This window comes from Macrotis lagotis, chromosome X (genome assembly GCF_037893015.1).
Source record: "Macrotis lagotis isolate mMagLag1 chromosome X, bilby.v1.9.chrom.fasta, whole genome shotgun sequence".
NCBI lineage: Eukaryota > Metazoa > Chordata > Mammalia > Peramelemorphia > Peramelidae > Macrotis > Macrotis lagotis.
In genome coordinates this window covers 628,236,027-628,243,428 of record NC_133666.1, presented here as the reverse complement: position 1 = coordinate 628,243,428, position 7,402 = coordinate 628,236,027, and positions in this window count along the sequence as shown.

Here is a 7,402-nt window from a genome sequence, read left to right as displayed (position 1 = left end):
CAGGTCCGGCCCCGCCCCCTGCACCTGCCCGGACCTCGCCCCGCCCCGCGCGGCCCCTGGTGCAGCCGCAGCTGCCCAGACTGTCACCCGTGAGGCTCTCCTGGGGGGGCCCCGGGCATAGTGCTTGAGCTCTTTGGCCTGAGCTGGAACACCCTCTTCTGCCCCTGGGTCCCCTATCTGAATATTGCCTTGGTCTCTGAAGCTGCCAGGCGTCAATCCGATTGACATCACCCAGTCTGGGTTCCCGGACTCCCGTGGCCTTGGGCTAGGATGACATTCTCGGATAGGTATTCTAGGATGAAAGGAGATTTGTCCCCAGGAAACAGCGTGGTGGACTCCCACCCCCTCCACACCACCCTCAAAAATCTGCATGCTGCTTCTCAGCTCCGGCCCCACGTTCTTGCCGTTGCCAGACTGCACCTCCAGGGGGCATTTGGCTCTATGTCACCGGCCTAGGGTCACCTGGTCCCCTAGTGTCACCTGAACCTATCCTACAGCCAGTCCATGAACCCCAGCTTAGCACTGACGTGGGATCTGCCTCTCCCCCACCTCACTCCCCTTGAGAAACCCGCCTTGGTCCACATTCTGCCCCCTCCCCGAGAATATACCACCTAGAAGAGGCCAGCCCCAGCCTAGGGTGCCTCTTTCCCCTCCTCCCCTCCGACCCCAGCTGGGTTCCTTGCTCACAAACTGAACACTAATCTCAGGGCTCTAGGTAGCCATCACCCCACCCCACCCCATCCCAAGTGAGCAGTCTCCCGGCACTTCTCACCCCCAACCCTGCCGAGGGACAACTCCCCTCAGGCTAGTCTCGTCCTCCCTCGGGGAGAATTCCTGGGCAGCTATGATTGCGTGGGAGTCCATATCTAAGCAAACTCATGCTGCTTCCTCCATAGAACCTGCAACCTTTGCTCCCTCCTGCTGTAGACCCACGGGGCCTCTGGGAACTGGTCTGAAATTTTCAACTTCGAAATTCCAGAGCTCCTATAGTGGAAGCACTAGTACCCTTCTCTCTCCTAGACTGTCTTGGGGCAAATTGACTGTCGGAGGCTATATAATTGTAGTCTGAGCCGAGGTGACTTTGGGCCGTGGTTATCCAGTCGTTGAAAGAGGAGAGAAAGTCGGCTGCTCCAGGCTGTTTGCACAGGATCACGAGTCTCCTAAGAAAACCCCAGACTGTTCTGCTTTTCTCTACCTAGTTCTCTACCGGGACTTCTGACCACACCCGCTTCTGTCTCTAAGACCATCACTTTCTCTTTTCTCTATTTGCATTTTTGTTTCTTTTTTCCCCGGGTCTTCTCTCTCCACATCTTTATTTGGGTGATTTTTTTTTACTCTCACCTGTGTCTCTGTGCTTCTTTTTTTCTGCAGTTTTCCTATCTCCAATTTCAGTTTTCTGTCTGTCTCTGTGTCTCTGTCTGTCTTGTAGAACCCCTTGTCCCCAATCTGCCACTATTTTCTATCTGTCTTTGCTTTTGTTTCAATATTATCTCCATGTATCTCTTCTGTACCTTCTTTGTCCATTACTACTTTTCAGGGTCACTGGTTCTCTCTTTTTTATTTCTATATTTCTCATCTCTTTTAATATCTATCTGTCTCTGAAGGAAAGCTATAGCAAAACAGGACAGTATACTAAAAAACATAGACATCACCTTGCCAGAAAAGGTCTAAATAGTCAAAGCTATCGTTTGTCCAGTAGAAATGTTTGAGAGTTGGATCATAAGTAAAGTTGAAAGTCACAGGATAGTATCTTCTGAATTGTGGTACTGGAGATGCTCTCTGAGAGTCCCTTGGACACCGAGGAGATCAAATCAGTCAACCCTTAGAGCAATGAATTCATGCTATTCCCTGGAAAATCAAATATGAAGCTGAAGTTTAACTACTGTGGCCACAAAATGAGAAGACAGGACTCACTGAAAAAGACTGTGATGTTGGGAAATAATGAAAGAAAGAGGAAAAGAGAATGGAAGCAGATGAGATGGATGAATTTGGATAGACTTTGAGAAATAGTGGAGGGCAGAAGAGCCTGGCATGGTCCATGGTGTCACCAAAAGTTGAACATGACTGAATAAACAACAATCTGAATTTTTCATCTTTGATTCTATTTATCTTGGTCTCTTTCTCTGTTTCTTTGCCTGCCTTTACTTGCCTCTGTTTCTGTTATGTTTCTGTCAGTCTCTCTGTTCTCTCTCTATGTGTTTTTGTCTGTCCCCTGGTCTGCTTATCTATCTGCCTGCCCTATGTGTGAGTCTTTGCTCTGTTTTACTTTCTTTCTCAGTTGGGTGTCTGTCTCTTGTTCTCCTCAGACCAAACTTCTCTGATTCTGCAGTCCTTACCTTTCCTAACTCAGAAGTCCTAGAACCCAGCCTCCTTTACTCTTTTTTTGATTTTTATGAATAGGCATAAGGCAGATATTCCCAAATGGAGATCCATGGAGATTTAGTTAGCACCATAGGGGTCCTAGGACCTTATTTTTATGGAGTCTTCTGAGGTTCCTGGAGAGATCTACCCTTCTGTGCCCCCTACCTTTCATTTAATCTCAACCAATATATATATATAGCGCCTCAAGTGGCAATACCAAGTAACTGCAGCTTCTCTTTTCTCCCTGTTCAGTAGTGATCAGCTTTCTCTCAGTCCCAGGAATTCTTTTCATTATCCCTTTCATCCAATAAAATTCTACTATCTCTTCTTCCCAGAACTTCTTTTCTTTTCCCTTCCTCTGACTCATTCTTTTCTCAGCATCCCTCCTTTTAGATGCTCCTTACTAGTTGCTTCTTCCTTGCCTGTCCCTAGTTTTGCAAAAGAAATTGGGAACCAATTTGAAGTCAGAGGACGTGGCTTCAATTCCAGCTTTTCCACTTAAAAGTTTTATAACTTAAGGTGACTCTCTTTCCCTCTCTGAGTTTAATTCTATCCTCTGTAAAATGAACATACTAATTCATCAAAATGTGTTTTTGTGAATAAATGGGTGTGATCACCTGTGTGATATTCAACTGGTCACTCTCTCTCTCTGTGACTCATTTTCCTCATCTGTAAAATGGCAACATTGAACTTGATGATCTCAGGTCTCTTCTAGTGCTAAATCCTACACCTCTGAATCCCATTCCTTTTTCTCATGAGTTTCTCGTCAAATACTTCAAGCCAAACTTTAATGCCCCTTCTAGATCTGTGCTCCAAGCTAAACATCTTCAGTTTCTTCAAATGATCTCCTTACAAGATGATCACCCTAACCTTCTAGGCATCCTCTAGTTTGTCTTTTTCCCTTCCTAAATCAGGGAACCCAGGAATAAGCAAAATATTATAGATACAATAGATACAATACCCCCACTAGAACCAGCCTTAAAGGATCAGTGCTCCTAGATCTACCCTCACTCTGGGCACCTTACCAAAATTCAAATCCAGATGAGATGGAGACAAGCCGCAGACTAAAGAGAGAATACTAGAGAGGAGGGAGGGGGGCAACTTACAGGGATTGGACATAGTGGAGCTTGCTGGGTTCTGGAAAGACTATTGCTAAATTTTTAGTGTGAACATTTACAATTCTGAAATCAGCAACTCCTAAAATTGGGGTCTGAAGTGTTCTTTTGCATGTTTCTTTTCCCTCAGAGAGCTGGTTGTTAAACAATTACCAGCACATCACTTCATGGAAAGAACATATTAAATTTCTGCATTTTCTCAGAAGGATACTCTTCTTCCTTCCTCTCCTCTATTTTACCAGCTTCAGGCGATTCTCAGTGTCTTTCAGTCAGCCAGCAAGCTTTTATTAAGCACGTACTATGGACCAGGTTCGGGGTGTTCAAGGGAGATTAACACCTCTGGTGTGAGAAATTGTCCAGTCCTTGCCCACTGTCATTTGGTGTCCCCTTGATTTACCCAGTTCTCACCTGTAGCTCCAAGAAAATGTACATGCACAGCAACCACACCCTAGTAAACAGCTTTGACAGACAACTTATCTAGGTTTAGGGTGACCTATAGGTCTCAAATCCATTGGTGAGTCAGGGGGATAGCTACTCCAAGCATGAGAAGACATCCCCCCAGCAGAATGAATAAATGAGAACAATTCATCTGAATAGGTTTGGGCAGCTGAAGAGGCACTAGAGAGTGCTTAGAGCTTGTTCAGACATTGAAGACGACAAGCATCACTCTAAGCATCACCAGTCCTCTTAACTTTTTGTCCTGCTACCAGACGATGACTCAGGAAGAAAGAGTAAGGCTAACAACTTTATACAACCATGTCTCACCTAAAACCAATTCATGTACAAGTCAAGACATCTCCCAACATTCGCCATTTTACCTCAACAGTGTGATGTCATTGGTCCTCTTAGAAAAATGAAGAATGAACAACTCTGTTAATCAGGGTTGCTTAATCTCTCCCCTACTCCTATCGCCATCTAGAATCCAAGCAGCCTTCTCTGATTCCTCTCCCCTCCACCCAGAAATATCTTTTTTGCTCTGACATACTGTAGCCTGGACTGTCTACTGCCCATTTAAAGTTTTTGAGTCATAAATTTGGAGTCCAAGGGACCTCAGATATGATCGAGTTCAACTATACCATTACTACAGATTATTGCATATTTGATGTCAGACAAGAGAAGTGATCTTTCCAAGAGCACACAGGTAGTAAGAAATAGACTTGGATTCTCTGACCAAAATCAATTCCTCTTTCTACAGTGGCTGACATTGTTAATTTTCTAGTCTCCTGTTTTCTCTGCTCTCTTTAGCCATGGATCAGAGACCCTGGAAGGTGGGGCTCTTGTCTTAGACTCAGTAATTAGCACGTCACAGCTAGAATGAATGAATGAATTAGAGTGGGGAGTTGGTGAAAACATCTAGTTCAAACCCTACCTTAGACAGATGAGGACACCGAGACCCCAAAAGAGAAAAATGACTTGCCCAAAGTCCCACGGGTATTAAATAATAAGTTTATAATTTTATTTCAATAATAAAAGCAATAATGCTATTACACCTTCAGTTTAGAGTCTATTTTTGTTTCAGTCTCTGATTTAATTGGTCCAAGGAGATCCCCATTAGGTAACTTCTTCAAATAATAATAATAATAATAACAACCACCACCACCGATGTTTATATAGCACTTACTAAATGACAGACACTGTGCTAAGCACTTTACAGGTATGATATCATTTTGATCCTCAAAACAACTCTGGGAGGGAGGTGCCATTCCTCATTTTACAGATGAAGAACCTGAGGCAAACAGAGGTCAAGACGTCTGCCCAGGGTCACGTAGCCAGAAAATATCTGAGGTAGGATTTGAACCAATGCAAATCAAATGGATCACTGCTCTAACCATTTAGTTTTAAAGAGTACCTTGGGGCCCAGAAAAAGTCAAATAGCCAGTATGTGTTCCAGACAGCAGCTATAAACTCTGTTCTTCCTGACTCTCAGACCATTTGCTATCCATGATGCAATGTTGCCTCTCAGACTTTACAAGTCACTTTCCTCATTACCACTTTTAGAAGTAGATAGCACAATGGCTATTGTCCCCATTTTACAGATGAAGAAACTGAGGCTGAGAGACTCAATGAAACTTGTCTATGGTCATACAGTGATCAAGAAACAACCAAGAGTCAAACCCAGGTTTTTTGGATACTTTAATCCTTTCCTCTACTCCACACTGGCTCTCAACCTTCAAAAATTTGGGAGGAACATATGGAGGAGTAGGTTCCATTCCTTTTATTTTTTAGGTTTTTGCAAGGCAATGGGATTAAGTGACTTGCCCAAGGCCACACAGCTAGATAATTATTAAGTGTTTGAGGTAGGATTTGAACCCAGGTACTCCTGACTCCAAGGCCGGTGCTTTATCCACTGTGCCACCTAGCCGCCCCAAGGTGTTATTTTCTTCGGGATTTTTGGTACCTCCTTCATTGTTAAGTTATTTTTTCATGTTTTTCTTGCATCACTGTCATTTTTCTTCCCACTTTCTCTCTCTCTCTCTCTCTCTCTCTCTCTCTCTCTCTCTCTCTCTCTCTTTCTTTATTTTTTTGTTTAAGGTTTTTTTTTTTTTGGCAAGGAAATGGGGTTAAGTGGCTTGCCCAAGGCCACACAGCTAGGTAATTATTAAGTGTCTGAGACCGGATTTGAACCCAGGTACTCCTGACTCCAAGGCCCGTGCTTTATCCCCTATGCCACCTAGCTGCCCCTATTCTTTTAATTTTTAAAAAAAAATTGTGTATACCATGGAAACAATGTAAAGACTGACAAATTGCCTTCTGTGGGGAGTGGGGGGAGGGAAGTAAGATTAGGCGAGAAATTGTAAAACTCAAAATAAATAAAATCTTTAAAAATTTTTATTTAAGGAAATAGGGTTAAGTGACTTGCTCAAGATCACACAACTAGGCAATTATTAAGTGTCTGAGGCCAGATTTGAACTCAGATTTTTCTGACTCCAGAGCCAGTGCTCTATCCACTGCACCACCTAGCTACCCCTCCATTCCTTTTTAACTGTCTGCTCCTCCAGTGTGGAATTAGGAATCTCCCAGTGCCTGGTCCTCAGGATTTCCAGGCTAATTTAACCACCACCACCACCACCATTGTCACTACTACCACTATCAACACCACCACCACTACTACTAGCAAAAATATAGTGCCTACTAAGTGCCAATTCTTAAAAGTATGACCTTATTTAAGCATAACATAACAACCATGGGAGGCAGTGCTATCATTTTCCCCATTTGACAGATGAAGAAATTGAGACTCAGGAAGGTTAAGTGACTTGCCCAGGGTCACACGGTTAGTATCTGAAGTTAGATTTGAACTCACATCCTCCTGGTTCTATCAAGTGTGCCACCTAGCTGCCAGCTAGATTTTGATTGTGAGCAACTGGATCTTTCCCAGGCTTTTGGACCATGAATCCCTCTCTGGGCTTCAGTGCCCTCAATATCCCAGTGAAAGAATTATTTGATGTCTAAGGCTCCTTCCAGCTTTAAATCTTATATTTTAAGAGTTGTCTGCTGCTATCCCTACAAATGCACAAGGAGTCAGGGAATGTGCTTGAGTGGTCAATTTTTTTCTTCTTTGTTAAATTAAAAGTTATTCCTTCAATTAACAAACATTCTTTTTTCTCCTTCCCACCTCTGTTCTTGAGGAGAAAATGAAACAAAAAACAAAACCCTTGTAACAATTATGAAGAGTCAAATCCAACAACTCCCCACATTGTCTGTGTCTAGGAATCTATCTCATTCTGAACCCTGAATCCAATCATCTCTCACTGTCCTGTCAAGAGAAGAGTAGCAAGTTTAATCACTGGCCCTCTGGAATCAATATTGGTCATTACTTTGATCAGAGTTCTTAAGTCTTTCAAAGTTATTAGCTTTTCCCTGCTATAGTAGAAATTGTTTTCCTGGTTCTGTTCACTTCACTCTGCATCAATTCATGCAAGTCTTCC